Genomic DNA, 19,313 nt, shown 5'->3' with positions numbered 1-19,313 from the left:
TTTGGCTGGAAATCAGACACTCCCTCGGTACACACCGTTAATCCCTGACAGTAAAGGTAAAGTTGGTTTGTAGAAGGAAGTAGGCATGTTTGGAAGCGTCTAATTGAGGAGAAGACAAAGTAAGGAATCAGAGGAAGATTTGGCAGAAAAGTTAGAGATATGATATGCCCAACTCTCACAAGAACGGACAGGAAAGAAAGGTGACTTAAGAAAGCTCGCTCTGTCTGTCTGTCTGTCTATCTATCTATCTATCTATCTATCTATCTATCTATCTAGAAAGAGAGGAGGCAGTTTTACAGAGACAGGTTTTAGGAGAAGACAGAAGGAGCCAGAAATGGGAGGAGGCAGGAGATTAGAGCAGGTTGCTGGAGTTAATTTGAAGTGCAGAGCACTTCAGTCAGAAGCTGACAGAAGCCAGTTTGAGTTTGTAGAGGAGTTTGGTCCAGAGCAGTTGAGTTGAACCAGCCAACCAGAGTTCAGAAAGAATTAGAAAAGGTGAATTTATTCAGCAGTAAGCCTTGAAGACAACAATTACATCTGGTGAATAAAAGATGCACTTGCATTCTTCTTAAGTAATCATCACCATCATTATTATTTAAGTTTCACTTATAAGAGAAAAACATGATATTTTCCCTTTTGGGTCTGACACTTTTGCTTAACATGATGATCCACACAGTTCTATTTATTTTTCTTAAAATTTTTATAACTGGGGGCTGGGGATTTAGCTCAGTGGTAGAGCGCTTACCTAGGAAGCGCAAGGCCCTGGGTTCGGTCCCCAGCTCCGAAAAAAAGAACCAAAAAAAAAAAAAAATTTTTTATAACTGTCCTTGTTTTTTTGGCTGAAAAATATCTACTGTGTGTATACACACCATTTTTTTTTATCTAGCCATCAACTTATCTGTAAGTTGGCTACTGTGAATAATGCGGTGATAAATATAGGTGTATAGGTATTTCTCATATGCTGAGTTGCGATTTGTCTTAGTCAGGGTTTCTGTTCCTGCACAAACATCATAACCCAGAAGCAAGTTGGGGAGGAAAGGGTTTATTCAGCTTACACTTCCACGTTGCTGTTCATCCTCAAAGAAAAGTCAGGACTGGAACTCAAGCAGGGCAGGAAGCAGGAGCTGATGCAGAGGCCATGGAGGGATGTTTCTGGTTTGCTTCCCCTGGCTTGCTCAACTTGCTCTCTTATAGAACCCAAGACTACCAGCCCAAGGATGGCACCACCCACAATGGGCTGGGTCCTCCCATTCTTGATCACTAGTTGAGAAAATGCCTTACAGCTGGGTCTCATGGAGGCATTTCCTCAAGGGAGGCTCCTTTCTATGTGATAACTCCAGCTTGTGTCAAGTTGATATACAAAAACAGTCGGTACACGATTCTTTTGCATTATACCCAGAATTGTAGGATCATGCTCATATTTAATTTAATATCTGTTTTTGAAATAGGGCTTTTAATCCAAGCACTTGGGATTAAAGAGAGGCAGGCAGATTTCTGTGAGTTTAAGGTCAGTCTTGTCTACAGAGTGACTTCTAGGACAGCAAGCACTAAACAGAGAAGCCCTGCTTCAAAATATCAAGAAATCAACCAACTGACCAACTACTGAATGAACAAAGGAGTTCTTGAAACAAACACAGCAATCTGCGATGCTGTTATCAGTTAATTTATCTCTCCTGCCAGAGCAGTGAGAGCTCCAGGAAAATAAAGGCTGGTATTTCGTTAATTAAATATTTCATTTTGAAATAATTTTCAAAGCAAATGGTGGTATTGTACTTCCATAATACCAACAGCTAAGGAGTTCGAGTTTGAGGTTAGTCTGAACTACAAAGTTAGATCATGTTTTTAAAAATGAGAAAGTTTAGGATCGTAAAAAGTACAACAGTAGAAACAAATCCATGCACTTTGAATTCAGTTTTGCATTCTGAAATGAAAAACGCTTTTACATAATTATCAAATCTCATCAGACCCAGTAAATTACTACTGATACAATATCATGCCATTATAAGACCTAACTGGACTTTCACCAGTTTGCATACATGTGTGGAAAGAGGTGCAGGTCCATGAGTGTAGTTCTAGGAACTTCTGCCCGGAGTGAGACTCCACGTAACCACTGTTAAGGCAAACACGGTGTTTCCTCAAGCCACCTCGTGTATACTTTAAGGTTGTCCTAAAGTTGTTTTCCAAATACAGCGAATTATAATCTAATTGTAAACAGACTGCATCAGCTAAATCATATCAGGAGGGGCTCATTGGTCCCCAGCCGGCCACTGCCTTGTTCTTGTAAGGCACATACATTGATGCCCAGGCATGACCCAGTGCCTTGGACTGCTGCAAAAGTATTCAAAAATAGATTCATTGTTATTTCCTCTTTTATTCCCTCCACAAGGATCCAGGACTGCTCCATCAGTGCAAACTCACCCCCTTCGCCATCTGATTGTGAGGACTTCTCTGCTTTGCCCTCTGTCCTCTCTTCCCCGCCCTCATCCCCACTACATGGTACCAACTAAGTTATTTATTGAATGTACTTGTCTGAGACCAGATTACGGGGCTGGGGGGGGGATTTCCTAATTAGTTTGAAGACAGGAGTATTAATCTGTTTCCTAGATTTCAGTTAATGAAAAGATACTTGAAGGAAAAATAACCATGCAATTTCATCCATAGTGACTAATTTGCAGAAAACACAAAAATCTTTAGCTGCTAAATGTCATAGTGTATACTCTGAGTTATTTGAATCCTATGATAGAACTTTGACCATAAGTAAAGCTTCAAAAACTTGAGAGGAAGCCTCAATACATCCTCTCTCTCTCTCTCTCTCTCTCTCTCTCTCTCTCTCTCTCTCTCTCTCTCCCTCCTTCCCTCCCTCCCTCCCCTCCTCCCTTCCTCTCTCTCTCTCCCTCCCTCCCTCCATCCCTCTCTCTCTCTCTCTCTCTCTCTCTCTCTCTCTCTCTCTCTGTATGTGTATACACAAATATACATGCATGTTTCGAAATTTGTGTGAAATGACCTTCTGACAGCCTCTGGAGTCCAAACTGGCAAATGAAGACTCTGTGTTTGAGACTACTTGACCTGGCTTTGCCTGGTTCCAGTTCTGGTTCCGATTATAAATACTGTCCCAGGGTAAACAGAAACATTACCCTCCATAAACTCACTTTCCACTGACTACACTAAAACCTCCACTAATGGTACCAGGGGGAAATCGACTACTCCAGAAAGATATTTGCACATTGTTGGAGTTTCTTGACCTTAAGATATCTTTTTTGGAAGCATTTAAAGAACTAAAGAAAAGAAATTGCCCTTTAAGTAGACCTTGTGACAGGGGTAGGCGGGAAAGTAATTACACCACATTCCAAACCTTTGCACAGGTTAACTCCACGACAGACACGAAAGCAAACAAGCAGGAGAAATACCATAATATCCCTTCATCTTCCTGCCTGTAAGAAAGGCTGATGAATTTTTATGTCTTTGTTTAGCAGGGTTTGTTTGAGCATGTTACTCCTTACTGCGTGTGAGGAAACAGAATCGTTTTAGAATTTGTTTGCATGGGGTTTCTTGAGGCCTAGCGTTTAGTGTGTTTCGTGTTGGAAACCACAGGTAGGACCTGTTTCTGTAAATGATTTATTTCCATGGATCTGTTCCTTTAATTGATTTGATATTTACTTAAGAAAGTTCTTTCTTTGCTTGCCCTGTCATCTCTCTGAAAGCTCTGAGGCCCCAGCAAGAGCTGCCCGGTTTGTTCTCAGACAGGGCAGTTCTGAGGTACAGAAGTCTTCACAGACCTGGGCGCCATTTCAGAAGGCTCTTTCTTTAATCTTCCTTCCTTCCTTCCTTCCTTCCTTCCTTCTTTCACTTCCCTTCCTTCCTTCCTTCCTTCCTTCCTTCCTTCCTTCCTTCCTTCCTTCCTCCTTCGCCCCCTCTCTCTTTCTTTCTTTCTTTCTTTCTTTCTTTCTTTCTTTCTTTCTTTCTTTCTTTCTTTCATTTGTGTGTGTGTGTGTGTGGTTGGTTTGATGTTGTGGTTGCAATGGTACCAGGACTGAACCCAGGGCCTCATCATAGTAGGTGACTACTCTATTTCTGAGGCCAAAGCTTTTAATTTCTCTTTGTTTTTTGGGAATGTGTAACCTGTACCTAGTCATGCTACAATCCCCAGAGCAACCATAATGATAGAACACCTCGGTGTGCTAATATTCTTGATTTTATATGATCCAAATAAAAGCACATTCAGAAAGATTTACCAGTTGATTTACAAACGTTGTCTGTATGAAAACAGTGATCGTATGAAAATTTAGCTTCAGCCCGGCCTCCCAACCACCCTACAGCCATCAGTCGTCTGTAAGACCAGACATGGATTGTGTGCCAGAGGTAAACCCCGAGTACCTCCTTCTCCCCATGAGTGACAGGAAGCCCAAACGATTTGCTTCACCTCAGTTCAGACTGTAGGAGACAGAGCATACTCTTTGGAGTTCCATGGAGGATTCCAACCCCAGAGACTAGAGTCAAACTGCAAAGAGGAAGTCCTTTGACCCCTTTTCTCAGCAGCAGTGAGGTCCTCTGTGACCCTTCCTTCACAACCCCTTTTCTCTCCATATATATCTATATATAGATATATGCATATATGAATATATGTATACATATGAAGATATATGTTTACACATGAAGATATATATGTATATATGGCATCCATGTGCATAACAAAACTTCCCAAAGCTTTTTATAAAAAAGGAGCTGTTATTTTTTATACGGAGAAGAAGCTACAAGCTCCAGGTCACCAGCCCAGAATACGGCTGAGGAGGAGCAATTTTATGGCTCCTGGTGGCTGGATTGAATTTGAGTCCAGAGCGCACAGGGCAAGCATCCCTTGCTCAGACCTCCTGGCTTTAGTCTTCCAGTTTGCCTTGAGAGCTAAAGGGAATCATGGGATTCCACAATTGCCTAGGAAAAACCACACAGCGGGGGATGGCCTGTTCGGTGTCCAGGGGACTTCCAGGGCGGTTGACTGTAGCCGCGTGTATCATTTGGCCGATGAGGCGTGGTTTTCAGACTGCTGCTCTGTTTTGCCTTTACCAGCCTGCCAGTTTGCCCACATGCTGCTTTCAACCCGTGAGAGGTGCGTATTGATAGCGGGGAGGGCCGAGCTCATTTTCCTGCATCATGGAAAAATATATGTGCAGGAAGCGCCGCCTTTCAACCGGCTTAAGCCTGTCCGCGAGGCTGATTTCAAGGCACGCTATTGTGTTGAGTCCTTATTGGAGCAAGATAAAAATAGCTCTCTGAGGAGGCTATATCTATAGACCCAGAGTGAAAGGGAGACTCGAGGCAATTGTCCAGGTAATCCAAGCAAAAAACAAAACCAAACAGAATAAAACCATCCACCGTTGAGAAAAACACAGGCTTAGGAGCCTGAAAGGTCCGGCCTGGTTTTCTGCATTGTTCAAATTCATCTGCCCTACATGTATTTACCTTCTTGACATAGATGGGGCTTAAGCTGTTGACGAGTTTTTCTCCCCCAGTGTTATCTCCAGGACTAACTCGAAAATATGCCTGTGCTGTAATATACCTCTCACTGCTATTTCCCAGTAAGAAACTGCTTTTTTTTATCGTAGATTTCGGCACCCAACAATTAGAAGACAGGTGTATCGATCCAGAAGAGAAGGCTCAGAGGTTGAGGGGAGGACTTCTTCCTTCCTTTGGCTCTGTGTGTGAATTAATTCCCTTTAACAGGGAGCTGAGGGCTGGAGATGGTTTATCTCTACACTCCTGTGTTGTAACCCAGTGGCTTTAATGCTTGGCTAAGTGCCTGTCATGTGTGCTGGTTGCCGGTACAACAGCTTGGCTCGTCTGGGAAAGTAAGGAACCCAGTTTTAATCTGAGATAGCAGCTGGTAATATTCCACTGGAGCTGTTAGGGCTGCCTACCTTAAGATGTATTCTTGACCAGGGTCCCCAGCACTGGCTTTCCAGCTTGGGGTCATGACTTGTTCTTTGCCCTGGTTCTTTCATCATTTGTTTGGGGTTTTGGTTTGCCAAGGGTCCCACCGTGTAGCTAAGGTGAGCCTTGAACTTGCCATCTTCCAGCCTCTGTCTCCTCAGTGCTGTGATCACAAGTGCACTACCGTGTTTGGTGACCCAGTTCTGAAAATAGTTACTTCTCTCTCCATCCTTCTTCATGCATCAGATTCTTCCTCTTGCCTCTGTCCCAACAGTGCAGTTGCTAAGAACGATGACTTTTTCTTTTCTGAGGTTTTCCTTCCTCCAGCCTTGATTTTCCTCTTTGAATTCTTGTTTTCTTATCCCCGCTAATAATCCCCCTGCTTTTCTCAGTCTTGCTTGTTTCTAATCCATCCTAAGTAAACGCCAGAACAGGCTTCCCCGAAGCTTTGCCTAATTGAATTGTATTTCCTTGCACAAACATCTCCAATAGCTCCCCATGGCCTGAAAGATCTCACTCAAATTCCACAGGCTGGCATTTGAAAGCTTTTGTCAATTTGATTCTGGGGACTTCCTGGCCTTGAGTGAGCGGTGAGCTTTTAGATCTCTCAACCCTGCAGGAAAAGTTCTTTCTCCTCTCGCATCCCCAGCACCTTCTAGTGCTAGAACGGACTCTCACCTTCTTCTTCTTCTTTTTTTTTTCTCTATTCTTTTTTTTTTTTTCGGAGCTGGGGATCGAACCCAGGGCCTTGTGCTTGCTAGGCAAGCGCTCTACCACTGAGCCAAATCCCCAACCCCTCACCTTCTTCTAAGAACTTGTAAAAACTCATTTTAGAGAAAAAGTGACTATCTTTGGAATGGAGTAAAAGAATCATGGCGTATAAAGATGCCATGGGGTTGAAGAGAGACAAACCAGTGGCTAGGAGGACACGCGGTTCTTGCAGAGGACTGTGCTGGATTCCTGACACCCATGTCGGGCCCCTCGCAACTGCCCGTGACTGCAGCCGTGGGATCTGAGGCCTCTGGTCTCCAAGGGCACTGCCCTCCTGTGCACAGACTGCCCCCTTTGTACATAACACAGACAATAATTAAACAGACAACTATATTTTTAAAAAGACATCTCTGAAGATGACAAGGACAACTTTTTACCTTGTAGAGCATCTTACCCTTCGGGTTGATCATGGGTAAGATGCGGACACACAGGGTAGCTCCTTGCTCCTTTTATTGTCAAGAATGGACACCTGCCAGGAGAGAGTCTCTTCCCTACCTTGTCCTTAAGAACAACAAACAAAAACCTCTCCTTATCAAAGGCCCCAAGTATTCGATGGTTACCATTGTGGGTATCTTAGCCTATTTATGGCTCTAACTTAAGAATCATAGATTCTTGAATTCGTTCTTTTTTTCTTTAAATAAATTTTAATTTTAATTCTATTTTATACATATTCCTGTTTGCCTGAATTTATATCTATGTACCACTTATGTACATAGATATACTTGGTATACATAGATACACTTGGTGCCCTTGGAGGCCAGATGTCCCTGGAACTGGAGTTATAGTCACCTGTGAGCCGCCATGTAGGTGCTAGGAATTGAACGCAAGTTGTCCGGAAGAGCAACCGGTGATCTTAGCCTTGTAGTCTATCTCTCCCAGTGCTTGAATTATTTATGTATGTATTATGAATATATGTATCAAATATTTTCTAAAAGTGGGAGTCACAATCCCACCACTGGGTAGGCTGAGGCAGGAGGATTCCAAAATGGAGGTTAGTCTGGGCCACATAAAGGAGAACCTTGTCTTAGGAGGTTATGCTTATACTCCCAGAGTGAAATGGAAAGTTTGAGGCAATCGTTCACATAATCTAAGCAAAAAGAAGAACCAAATAAAATCAAACCACAAACTAAATAATAGCAAGAATAAGCAGAGGCAAGAGGATTACCCTGAGTTCAAGACCAGACTGGGCAATATAACAAATTTCAGAATGTAGAGTAAAACTCTGTCTAAAAACCAAGAACTACCTCTACTAAAATGAAACAAAAATGTTTCTAAGTAAGTCTCTGGCTGGGCTATTGTCCATGAGTCTTCTAAGGTGTAACAAGGACCTTAACATGTAGACACCAGGCAAAGCATGCCTTTCAGAGCCACAGTATTCATTTCAGAAAATTCGAGATGCTCGATCGGCTAACAGCTCATTATGCACTATAGTATTTAGAGTGAGTTTTGTGTTGCTTGGTCAGTGAGGAAGGAGGGATGATTTTCTGGACCTCTGTGTTTTGCCGATAAACATGGTAGCTTGGCCCCTAGAGAGCCAGGTGTCTGACCCACAGCCTCGTAGCCCTTCAGAGGGAGCCCTGAAACTCCTGGCAATATGTCACTAGATTTTGGAGAAGCTAATGTCAGTGCTCAGTGTGACATTCACTTCTCAGCTCTTACATGGTTTGATCTGCTGGCAGTGCTGACCCTGCAGAATGCTTTCTTCTGGAAACTCTTCCTCTGGTTTCCAAGAGAGTTTACTCTGAAGGCCTTTTTGTCCAACTCTTTCTATTTTTACAAGTTCTTTGGGTACCAAAGAGCTAACACATCGCTCCTGCATACTAAGCAAGCGTTTGGCCACTAAGCCACGTCCCAGCCCAGTCTTGCTGTGACTTCTCTTTGACATTGGTTTTCTTCTGGGTTATTTCTAATATTCCACTTCGTCCTTCTTCTATTCAACCCACTCCCAGGGTATTAATTTTTGTTCTCTCAGTATCATCAGTTAGCATGTGACATCACTCTCCTGTGTCTCCATTTGGATGCCCTAGGCACTCAAATAAACAACACGCTCAAAAGACGGTCCTAGTTGTTCCCGTTGTCTTCCCAGAGTCATATTTCATCTCCTGGTGGCCCTACCAGAGGGGGAGAAGTACAAACCCCACAGGTGGGGCACCCCCTTCTCTTTTTACTTTCTGTCTCCTCGGATTGAAAGGGATTTCAGTCAGTAACCTGGCTCTTTCAGCTATGTTTCCGGTGTGCATTGGGCTCCCCCGTCTAGGGCACAGGTTGCTCTACTCTTCTACAGTCAAACTCTGGGGTGATGGAATGCTTAAAAGTCAGCTGTGAATTCTCTCCCCAGGGAAAAAGATGACAGAGGAGCTTGAGAAACATTTAAGGAGTAGAACCGAATGAGTTTGGTGACATTGGATTCTTTACTGAGAGTAGCGTGGTCATAGCTAACGGAGAGATTTCAGGGAGCGGGTGGTTGGTATGGCTGGAAGAATTGGAAGGAAGAGTTTTGGGGTGGCTCATGCTCATTTCGGCTCTGGGGGACCTGGGGGTCTCCTTTGGTTCATCTACAATGCAGCTTCCAGCAGGACAGACACTTGCACCGACCGGGCTTGGGATGTTAAAAGTGCTCAATATAAAATTGTCAAATGAATGGATGCATTATTATCATTTATTCTGATATACTTCAAGATATCTTTTCAGGCGGAGGAAGCTCAGAAAGTGGTCAGTAAAGGAACATATTATCTTATTTTACTACGTAGAACTGGAGCTACGAAGCAGTAGAAAACAGCCACAAAACCCTAAAACTGAACAACAAAAAAATGAAACTTAAGTACAGCGAGTATTAACTGAATATCAGGAAAAGGGCACAGACATGCAGAGCCAACCAATAACAGAATATTTATTGAGCATCTATTATGGACGAGGTTCTGGTCACTAGGGATGTATTGATTCCATATCCCTGTTTTTAAAGGAAGGATTGGCTTAGACCCGGTACTCCAGTGTTCTCTGGTTTGTACAATGTATTAAGTAATTAGCTACCTCTGGGTGGTGAAAAGGATTCCAACGTAATTCAAGAAAAAAAGGTTGCTCCTGACACTGTGTTAGGTATGAGTCGGAGACAGCTGTCATCTGTAGGCCAACTTGGGCTTTTGGTGAGGAAATAAAGTCATGGAAACTGCCAAGAAAAAGAAGAAAACAAGTCTAACACCTCCCACAATAATTTCCAGAAATTTGTTTTAAAAAAAAGACCTGGTGGCTGACAGGAGTCTAACACAAAATTGTCTTCAAGATGTCTCCATTTTGTGTCCTTTTGGCATGAGATATAGACCGTGGGAATCATCCTCGGAGCTAGGCATTATAGTGTCTACCTGTAATTCCTGTCTCAGGAGACTGAAACAGAAGTGTTACAAGTTCAAGGCCAGTCTAAGATAAACATCGAGGTTGTGTTTTTTTCTTTTTTAACTATCCTATGTTGTTCAGTGGAAGAAGCTAGGTTAGGAACAAGTCTTTACTTACTTTATTTTTTTCCTTCCTTCCTTCCTTCCTTCCTTCCTTCCTTCCTTCCTTCCTTCCTTCCTTCCTTCTTCTCTCCCATTCTTCTTAGTACAGGACAAATATTGTGGTGGTACACACCTAGTTCGTTTGTCTTTCCTTCCTTCCTTCCTTCCTTCCTTCCTTCCTTCCTTCCTTCCTTCCTTCCTTCCTTCTTTCCTTCTTTCCTTCCTTCCTTCCTTCCTCCTGGAACTCACTCTGTAGATCAGGCTGGCCTCAAACTCAATAAAATCTGCCTGCTTCTTTCTCCCAAGTGCTGGGGTTAAAGGCATGTGCCACCATCTGGATATATATATATGTATATGTATATGTATATGTATATGTATATGTATATGTATATGTATATGTATATGTATATGTATATGTATATGTATATGTATATGTATATGTATATGTATATGTATATGTATATGTATATATGTGTGTGAATATATATATAATAAATATATAATTTATATAAATATATAATATGTAATTTACATATATTTGTAAATTAGCCAGGAGAGCTTTCCCATGGGGCAGAATGGGAAATCAGAGGAGAGTAAGAATAAGGTTGGAAGACGGCTTCTAGAAACTTTGATTATGCGTGACATGTAGAACCACCTTTGCTAATCAGTGCACATGGCCTAGATGTATCAAAACTGTGCATTAGGGAAGAACTTGGTGATCTCTATATACCTTTATGTTAAATGTACGGCTATTTTCCACATTAGGTTTTGAGATGGAGTCTCATGTAACCCAGACTTGAACTTATATAGTCGAGGACAGCTTTGAACTTCTGATCCTCCTATCTCCCAAAGGCTGATATTACAAGCGTGCACCACTATGCCTACCTATACACATATATGTGTATATATGTATGAATATATATGTATATATGCACATATATATCCCATATCATACATAGATTCTCACATACATTTATGGTTATGATTGGGAATGTACTGATGAAGTACAGTTTGTTAAAGAATGACCAAGTCTCACACACACACACACACACACACACACACACACACACACACACACACACACAGGCACACACCTATCAATAGATAAGGGACAGAGACAGTTCTGGGTGTGGTGGATGAAGAGCCCTTTAAAGATTTCAGGAGATAGGGGTTGGGATTTAGCTCAGTGGTAGAGCGCTTGCCTAGCAAGTGCAAAGCCCTGGGTTGGGTCCTCAGCTCCGAAAAAGAAAAAAAAAAAAAAAAAAGGTTTCAGGAGAAACCGGGCGTGGTGGCATATGCCTACAGTGCCAGCCTAGGAGCTTGAGTCAGAAGAATATGGAGTTTCACGCCATCTGACCTACATGGATAGTCAAGACCCCGTCTTAAGAAGTTTAGGAAGAAGAAAGGTGAGGGCACAGGTTTAGGTCTGTCCTTAGTTCTGTGTTAATTTCCCTGGGTCTTTACAGCTTCAAACATTGGTGTTAAACGTTGACTGTTCTTGTAGAAACAACACATGCTTTTTACTTTTTCCAGAGTTACTAAGATAAAATTGACACATATATTTATAAGGTACACAGTCCAGTGGCTCAATAGACAATTTTTTTTTCTTTAAAAAAATGAATTCTGGAGCCCTCATGTAGGGTTTGATGACTGCGGTTAACAATGCTGTCTTGTTACTTGACATCTGCTAAGAGAGTTGACTATAACCTAAACAAACTTAAAGACCAAAGGCAAAACACAAAGGCTATTTTAAGATCGGAGTTTGCAGAGTTTACATGTACTTTGTCTCGGAAGATGAGAGTACAAGCATCAGACCCTGAGGACGTGTTCTACATGTTTGCCTTGGTGAAGTGGACACAGGCTGACTCATCTCGGAGAGCACTGTGGGCTGATTCCCATGACTAATGATGAGCCTATGCTCTCCCTCATGGCTGGCTTGTTTTCTGATCCTTTCTTCCTCAGCATGACTTCTGTTCACTCTTAGGATTTATGGATTTCACTGTATATATCTATGCAACAGGTTCTTTCACTCATATTGTTGATTTTCCACTAATCAAATTTCAGTTTAAACTACTTTCCCCCTGTATTCCTGTGTATTCAGTGATTATCAATTTATCTTCTATCAACCATCTCTCTGTCTGTCCAACCAGTCTCTGTCCATCTGTATGTATGTATGTATGTATGTATGTATGTATGTATGTATGTATGCATGCATATATGTATATATATATGTATGTATGTATGTATGTATCTATCATCTATCTAGCTATCATTAATCTAGTTTATGATCCATTTTCTTCCATTGTGGGCAATTTTTGAATTTTACCTTTGGAAAGGGTTCTGTGATCTACAGTGCCGGTGGGCATTTGATTCCCCTGATCCAAGAATTACCTTTGTGACAGCAGGTATCCAAGTACCTCTGTGTGACACATTCCCATGCTCTTGTCCATGGACTCAGCATGGGCTCAGGAGTTGAGCTTATGACCCATCCTCAGCCACAAGGATAGGCTCAGTGGTGATCCATACAGGCCCAAGGACATGCCAGGATTGTTGCCTTGAAACTGTACTTCTGAGACACTTACACTTTGCCTCAGAAGGGTTTTAAATAATAAGTTATAAAAGTAATCCTGGAAAAACCATCTTGTCCCCACAGGGTGTCTCAGAATGAGACACATAAGGAATCAGAATGGAACCAAAAGACAGAAGCAATAGAAAACCAAACCAAGTTGAGGTTTGGCAAGCTCATTGGAATTCTACTCCTGCCTGTTCTGCACCTGGTCTTTTCATCTCAATTCTGCACTACCCCATATATGCACATGCAAACATACATCCCTGGAAACACGAGCACACATGCACCCTTCATTAAGGTTGCCTAGTGGGAGCCTGCTGTTTTCTGTTTGCATTGCCTCGGCTCCACCATGGGTTCTTGGGATAATAAGAGCCACCATGAATGGAGAGAGTATTCGCTTGTACAGGGCCCCATCCTGGAGGTTTTACAAGATGTCAAGACTTTCAGTGGGCAGTGAGGTGCTTCTGTTTTAATCTTCAGTTTTCCATGGCCCCAAACTGAAGAATGACATGAACAAGATATTAAACTCTTCTGTGACTGATAAACAGAAGATTCAGGACTTAGAGTCGAGGCTGTATTACAACATTCCTTTGTGTGACTATCACATCTATCTATCTATCTATCTATCTATCTATCTATCTATCTATCTATCTATCTTCTATTTATAATTTATTTATAGTTTTGCAGTGTATGACCCATGTGTGCCTCACATTTGTGAATGTGCAGGTGTGCACTTGGAAGGGTAGAGTTTCTCTCTCTCTCCCTCTCTCTCTCTCTCTCCCTCTCTCTCCACATTATTGCCTTGAGACAGGGTCTCCCACTGAACTGGAGCTCACTGTTTCATCTAGCCTGGCTGGCCAGTGAGCTCTTCAGATCTGCTGGTCTCTGCTCCCCCACCCCCGAATCCCCCATGCTGGGGTTCCAAGCCTCCTGTACCACACCCAGTTTTTCCATTTGATGTGGATATTCAAACTTAGGGCCTGTTTTTGAAGAGCAAACACTCCACAACTGAGCCTTCTCCTCAGATTCCCTTTTTTGTGACTCTTTATTCCCTTTACTTATTCTCAAAGTGCAAAATGTACTGGGTGGGGAATCAGAAAGCCCTGAGTAAAAAATGTTTTCCAAAACCCAGGTAGCTCAAGGTTTGGATCTGAGAGCTGGGTATAAAGAAACTGAAGACTGGGTCCTAGAGGCTGAGGTGAGAAGGGAATGAGGGTTAGGGGTGTGGTTCAGTTTGTAGAGTACTTGACTAGCTTGTATAGAAGGCTGGAGTTGATTCTCTGCACTGCACACAACGTGGGCACGGTAGCACACATGTGCTATCCCAGCATGGAGCAGGAGAACCACAAGTTTCAAGTCATCCCTGACTGTTTAGGAAGTATGGGAAACGTTGAGATTCTAATTTGAGAGGCAACAAAAGAACATAAAAAGGTTCTAAAAAACGTCCTATTGAGGGACTGAGGGGTGTGTGTGTGTGTGTGTGTGTGTGTGTGTGTGTGTGTGTGTGCATGTATATATACATGTGAGCATATGAATACCCTGGGTGAATTTGAAAGTTTGTTCTAATCAGAGAGTCTCTGATTTTAGGAAGCCTTGTCTAACCATTCATGTGGCAAGGTGAGTGACTACGGAAGCAGTCAGAATCCCAGCTTAAATCTCTTCATATGAAATTGACAGGCAACAGACAGTCTTTAACGATTCCTTCCACTATGATGGACTGCCATTCTGGTGGGCAGGATAGCACGTGCCTCCTAGGGGTCCTCCTCTTAAGCTCTTTCCTCTCACACTCATTTCAGAGTGGTCATTTAACAGACATCCACCAAAAGCAGTGGAAAACACTTATGATTATGAGTATTCATACACTCACATGTGTATACACATGCACACACACACACACACACACACACACACACACACACACACACACACACACCTCAGTCCTCCATATAACTTTTCTTAGAACCTCTTAATGTTCTTTTTTCTTTTTTTGGCTCTCAAATTAGAACCTCACATATTCCAAACTTACTAAAGAGCCAGGGATGACTGTTGGGTCCCTAGCACTGCTTCAACCAGGCCTTCTGACTCACACTTGAAGTTTTAGTAGTTTTTACCTACAGAGTGAGTTTGAAGCCAGTCTGAGCTATATGACACCTGGTGCCAAATATATATATATATATTTCTAGGCAAAATTCATTTTCTTTTAAGACTTCCCTTTGCTGGACATGGTGGCACACGCCTTAAATCTCAGTGTATGGAAAGCAGAGTTAGGTACATATGTGAGTTGGAAGTCATCCTGGTCAACATGGTGAGTTCCAGATTAGTCAGGGCTATATAAGACTGTCTCGAACTGCTCCCATCCTCCTAAACCAAAACTACAAACAATAAACAAACAAACAAACAAACAAACAAACAAACATCTTTCCCCTTATTCATCTTTCTCCATCTTGGCTCATGGTACTGCTGCATCTTCAGTTGTTTAAGTTGGAAACATCAGGCCCCGATGTTGGGCTCTTCCTTCCTTTTCCCTCACCATGGGACCTCTGCTCACAGCTTCCCACATCACCATGATGCTATGCTGCCAACCTGGTGCTGGGTGCATGGGAGAGGGAGGTCTCATTGCATAGCTGTTACTGAGGTGCTAATCCCTGGAACCCTGCAGCCATGATGCCGACCTCTCCTGGAAAAGAAGGAGTTGTGTGGCCAACAGCTAAGGGACACATTTGTTTTGGCAATCTGTCTTCAGGAGCCAATAGGCACACATTTCTGTTCTTTCATCTCACGTGAAGTTTTAGATATAGGACCACCATAACATGGCTGGTTGGGATCTTTATTTATGAAGGAGACAATTATGAAGGAGACAGTAACTATTATTATTGTCCTGGTTGTCATCATCATCGTCGTCAGCAGCAACAACATCATCATCATTGTTCTGGGGATTGAACCAGCATCCTAGAGCATGGTACTACATTACTGAGTTACATCCCTGAGCTCCTTCTTTTGGTTTTTGATACATGATCTTACAATATAAGATTCAGAAAGCCCTTGGGTTCACTACATACCCTAGCCTGTCCCTGATCTCAAGGTGATCCTCCTGTTTCTGTTTCCTGCGTGCTGGCATCACAGGTGCCTGTTCTACAGTGCCTGGCCTGGATTTGAGAGAGAGTGTCTCAATTAAGTTGCCCAGGCTGGCCTTGAACTCATGGTCTTTCTGCCTCAGTCTCTTGAGTAGTTAGCACTACAGGTATGTGTCACTCTGCTCAGTCCATTTGTCCTTCTTGAGGAGTTATTTTGTCATCTTCCTATGTGCAAAACCATTTTTTAAAAAGTATTTAAAACATTCAAAATAGTGCAGGCCTACCCTGGGGTACTAGGTCATTGGGTGACTGAGGTAGAAGCTTTGACTGGCTTGGGCTACAGAGCAGGCTTTAGGCCAGCTTGGTACAATTCAGTAAGACCCTGTGTCAAAACCAAACAAATGAAGAAAACAAAAACAAAAAGAAAGAGAAGAACCAGGAGCATAGTAGCTCAGTGGTGGAGCCCTCACTTAGCATGTACAAGGTCTTGGGTTTAATTCCTAGTTGTGGAAAGAAAAAAAAAAAGATTTTTAACTGAAGATTTGAATCTGCTAGACCTCACGATGAACACGTCACACAGTCACATACGAGTATCCTGGAACTTTTTAGCCAGGCAATCAGGCACATTGGCTTCTGTTTGGTATACAGTAAAGCCACAGACGTTGGAAACCACAAAACATTCTTAGTTTTCCTTTTACCGAGTTCCAAAGACAACTTATCATTCCTGCTCAGTCATAGGAAAGGAGCCAAGAGTCTTGAGCTTCAAGTCGCTTTGGTCTTGCAGACCTCTCCAGCGATGATGAAAGATGTTCTCTTCCCCCATGACCAGAGTCTGGTGGATCACATGCAAGTGGATTCCATCTGAGCAGACAGACAGACACCTTGTTTGGGGAAGTACAGGATGGATTTCAATTTTTGCTTGCTTCTTGGGTCAAGTGCCTTTGTACAGGACAGGAAATGTCTGTGAACTTTGCTATTTCTTCTGGGTTTTAGTTGCTGCCACCAGTAAGTTATGTGACTTTGTCTCTGTCCCTCAACATGGAAGACTAAATCCTGCTTCTGAAGCCATGGTATCTGTGTGGGGCAGTCTTACCTCTGCCTCAGTTGCATTATGACCTTGAGCAAATCTCTGTATTTTCTAAGATCCTTATTTTCTAAGTCCCCTTCCTCCTGGATTGAAAACGCTTGGCTGCTAGTTTCCTTGAGAAAGGCACAAATACAGGAGCTTTAGGCTTCACAATGAGCTTGTTTTTGACAGTCTGCTCCTGTCTTCCCCCTCTGATTGAAACTCAGTCAATTAGTCAATTTCTCTGCTTCTTCATTTTGCTCTCTTGGTCAAATGGAAATAATAAGAGATGCCTCAGAGGGATCCGGGAGCATAAACTAATTAATGGTCATAAAGTCCCAGCGGCTGTGTGCCTGCTAAGTGGTCATGATTCTGAACAGATCTTTGTGGCTTCTCGGCCACTCTTCCCCGAGCATCAAACAACATCTCAGCATCATTTATAATCTCTCTTTCTCCTTCCTTCTCGCTCTCTTTTATCAAATAGAACATCTAGAGTCAATAGGACAGTGCACATCAGTAGCAAGGGTCCAAACACTGGCTAGGAAGTGATTGAAGACCGACTGAAAGTGTAAGTGGAGGGAGGAAGCCACGGCATAGGAAGGGGCATCTATGGAATAGAGATCTTGGCATGCAGAGCTCTTGGGAGTGGTTAGGATTGGGCAGGGGCTAAAGTTTAGCCAAGGCTATTATAGGCATGCTCCAGATTGTGCTTGTTGTGATCCTCTTGGTATGGAGGTCCATGTTCTTCTGCTTACACCTGCTAGGGAAAGCCAAGGTCATAACTGTCAAGAAGGCAGAATGCACTTCCTTCAGGGTTCTTGCTATGGGGCTGAAGATCCCAACCAGCTCATACTGATTTCATATATTGCTTCTTAATCTAACTTTGTGCTCTGGATGGCTCAATACTCCAGATATTGGATAACACTCTTCAAAACAGAACGTAGGGTGGCCAAGACCATGACGCACAGGATAAAGGTGCATGAGGAACTGAGGTCAAACTTCCAGTTCCCATGAATTAAAAGCTGGCTGTGACCTTACATGCCTGTTACTCTAACATTGGAGGGCAGGAAAAGTAGAAGATTCTAGAGCCTGTGGGTAGGTCATCCTGCTGGTTCAGGGAGAGATCCTGTCTCAAGAGAATATGAGAAGAGTTATGGAGCAGGATGCTCAAAATCCTCCTCTGTCTTCCCTATGAGTGAGCAATGGAAGACATCTCCTTCCCCAACATGATGAGAACAGAAATATGAGATGCTGGTCATGTTTGGGTTTGGATTCTTTCTGGCAAGTGTTTTGGATCTTTCCAGTAGATATTAATTCCTTCTTCATATCTCTTTAGGCTAGCATCATTCTAGGCTGTCAGGATTCCAGTTGTTTTCTGAGTAGGAGCAGCTAGGGGTAGAGTTTCTTTCCAGGATTGTGGTGTTTAGGCAGCATGGCTCGACCCTTCCCCATTTTGAGGAAGACATAGAATATAGGAGTTCTCATGGGTCATGTGTTCCTCCATGTGGCAAGAGCCCTGTTCCTACCATGCTGGTTAGAGCCTTTGTGTAATCTTCCACATGTAGTTATAGCAGCTTCTCAGTGATCTGTGCAGGGACTGGAGGTCAGGCAGCAGAGGAGTGGCGTTCCTGTTGGTCCCACCCATCTAGGCCGCCCATCCAATGCCCTCTGCACCTTCTTGGGAGCTGGTTCCCTGTGTTCCACACCTAACTTTCACTTGGTGATGGTGCCTTTGAAGATCACTGCCTACTTTAGGAAGCCTCCGGCAGCAGGTCCTGCTGATAAGCTAGTGTATCCTGGAATCTTAGGCTGGGTGCCCACTGCCCGGACTCCCTGAGATGTGTTTCATAGACAGCATTCCGTTTGAGATCCTCACAGGCAGACAACATACATCATTCATCTGCAAGCTTTTTAAGTGTCTAAATAATTTTGAGCATACAAAGTTTTCAATAGCTACTTAGAAAACAGAATTGTACTACTTCATACGAAAAAAGAATAGGGATAATTTCAGAGTAGTTTTTCTATTTTTTTGCATTTATCATCTAGGTAAATACTGCCCTTGATTTAACACTTCTGTAAGGCTGAGCTTCTCTTTTGACATAAAGGTGTGAGGTTAGCTTATTTTGTGACTTAGCTATGCCACCAGAGGAAGCAGATGGCAGTGACTAAAGGGAAAAAAAATGAAATGAAATTAATTTTGTTTGGCACGAGGAGGGCCAGGTCCGTTTAAAATGGAAGGCAGTATGACAAAACAGTATGCTGTATGAGTTGAGCCTTGGGTAGATTCTATTCTGTTCTTGCCCTTGGATGGGTCCTCTCCGAGAGTCCCTTGCTGAGAGTCCTGGGCTGCCTCGTCTCACTAAGAATACTAAATACAGTAAGGGGTGATCTGTCCTCTGTGTAGTTTGAACTTTGGT

Source organism: Rattus rattus, chromosome 12 (genome assembly GCF_011064425.1).
Source record: "Rattus rattus isolate New Zealand chromosome 12, Rrattus_CSIRO_v1, whole genome shotgun sequence".
Lineage (NCBI taxonomy): Eukaryota > Metazoa > Chordata > Mammalia > Rodentia > Muridae > Rattus > Rattus rattus.
Note: the sequence above shows the minus strand (reverse complement) of the source record.